Below are 2,824 nucleotides of genomic sequence, written 5' to 3' on the forward strand. Positions count from 1 at the left end.
ACCCTTGTTAGCCCCCTTGAGCCTTTTAAAACCCCTTTATTCTATTTAGCCAAATTACTAGCCTTAAGCAGAAAAACAAAATAAAATCCCAAGTGAATCCTTGGTTAGCTTAAGATAGACAAATTATGAATAGAGTAAAATGTGGGAAGCCTTTTGGGAACATGGGTAATAAAAACAAAAGGTAGAAAAGTAAAAAGGAATAAAATAAAATTTGGGAAGCATGCTCATGAGAAAATCTAAATGATTCCATTATCATGTGCATTAAAAAAAATTATTTTTTTCAGCATCCAAATAAAAGGGGATACAAAAAAAGAAATTCCCCAATGAAAACAATGCATATGAAATAAAAATAAAAAGTAAAACATGAGCATGTAACAATAAGTGGGAAATTATGGGAAAATAGGTAAAGAAGTTTTTATCTTGCTAAATATGTATGTTAGGTGAGATCTTAGTCTAATTAAGGATTCACTTATTAGCTCACTTGACCCTATACATAAATCCTTACCTTTACTTTGACAACATTACAACCTTAATTAAGACCTCATGACTTTTTGGTATGACTATATTCTATAATTGTTGATTGGTTAGATGAAAAACAAAGCTGTAAAAAATTAAGAATAAAAAGAAAAATAGAGTGAATAAACCCAATAAACACTAAGTGACTAGAGAGTAAACACAAAATCCAGTGAGGGTTCAATAACTCATCAACATATATCCGTGCTTAAAATTTACTAATTGTTTTGCAAGTTTGTACAATGCTTTCTTTCCCATCTCAATTGCTAAAGTACTTTATTATTTAAGGGTTGGCTATATATATACACACAACTCCTTGAGAATGTGAATTAACTTAGCTACATGTAAACTTTATCGACTTAAAGGATGAAAAAGGAAACATGCTAGAATGGAAGGAGGAAGCAAAACGGAGCTTTAAAGAAACTGGTGTTCACGCGATCGCATGGATGACGCGATCGCGTGCCAAGCACGAATCAGCAGCGACGCGGCCGCATGACTGACGCTACCGCGCGCCTTGAGTAGAGCGCACATGACACGGTCGCATGACTGACGCGACCGCGTGGAAAGGAAAAGCTCCAAATGACGCGACCGCGTGACCCACGCATCAGAAATTACAGAATACGCTCCCAGCGAATTCTGAAGCCCTTTTTGGCCCAGATCCAAGTACAGACAGCATAGACCAGAGGTTATAAAGTGTGGGAATTCTTCCATTCTAAGAGAGCTGGCATATTTTCATCTTTCAATGATTTAGATTTAGTTGAGAGGGAGATCTTCTCTCTCTCTCTTTTAGGATTTATGATTTTTTCTTGTTTTAAGAGTAACTCTGGATCCAGGTTTAATTTTATTTTAATATTACTTCTCTTTATTTATTCCAACATTTGAATTGATTATTATTATTTATGAATTATTCCATGTTACAGATTTCTATTTGAATTAATGATAATTGAGGTATTTTCAGTTTATGATTGTTCTCTTTGACTTAAGTTACCATTGTTTCCCATCTAAGGATATTTTTACTGTTATTCCAGCAACTTTACTTTTTCCCCTTTTGGTTCTGGTTAAGAATTTAGTAACTGAACAGTTATTAAACTCAATACAATTGATAATCATGATCTTGCTAATTGAGCTGAACTTAAATAATCCCAACCTTTTCTGAGGAAATAATTAGGATTCAAAGGTCAACTTAATTAGTCCCTTGACTTTCCCTTACCCCTGGTAAAGGTCGATCAAGTGGAGTTTAGATTCAACTTTCATTATTGTTGAGAGAGATAACTAAGTTGGACCTCTAATTTCTCTACCTTGCTAAAAGTCGCTTTACAGTTATTATTTATTCTTAATTGCCATTTAATTCACTCCTCATTCAGATTACTTGCTTCTCACCTTCTAAACCCCGATTATAACCTTTATAGCCAATAATAAGAACATACTTCCCCGCAGTTCCTTGAGAAGACGACCCGAAATTTGAATACTCGGTTAACAATTTTTAAAGGGGTTTGTTACTTGTGACACCCAACACGTTTGTACGAAGGGATTTTTGCCGGTTTAAAAACTATATCTACAACTCAACCGTTTCTATGAATTTCTTTACTGGTAGAAATCCTGACGTCACACTCCAATTGGGGTTTTGTAGCTCCAGAAAATCCACTTCGAGTGCAGGGAGGTCAGAATCCAACAGCATCTGTAGTCCTTTTTCAGCCTCTAAATCAGATTTTTGCTCAGGTCCCTCAATTTCAGCCAGAAAATACCTGAAATCACAAAAAAACACACAAACTCATAGTAAAATCCAGAAATGTGATTTTTATTTAAAAACTAATAAAAAATATACTAAAATCTAACTAAAACATACTGAAAACTATGTAAAAACAGTGCTAAAAAGCGTATAAATTATCCGCTCATCACAACACCAAACTTAAATTGTTGCTTGTCCCCAAGAAACTAAAAACAAAGTATGATAAAAAGAAGAGAATATACAATAAATTTCGAAAATATCTATGAAGATCAGTCTTAATTAGATGAGCGGGGCTCTTAGCTTTTTGCTTCTGAACAGTTTTGGCTTCTCACTTTATCCTTTGAAGTTCAGAATGATTGGCATCTATAGGAACTCAGAAATCAGATAGTGTTATTGATTCTCCTAGTTCAGTATGTTGATTCTTGAACACAGTTACTTTATGAGTCTTGGCCGTGACCCTAAGAATTTTGTTTTCCAGTATTACCACCGGATACATAAATGCCACAGACGCATAACTGGGTGAACCTTTTTCAGATTGTGACTCAGCTTTGCAAGAGTCCCCAGTTAGAGGTGTCCAGAGCT

The sequence above is a fragment of the Arachis ipaensis genome, chromosome B07, assembly GCF_000816755.2.
Source record: "Arachis ipaensis cultivar K30076 chromosome B07, Araip1.1, whole genome shotgun sequence".
NCBI classification, from domain to species: domain Eukaryota; kingdom Viridiplantae; phylum Streptophyta; class Magnoliopsida; order Fabales; family Fabaceae; genus Arachis; species Arachis ipaensis.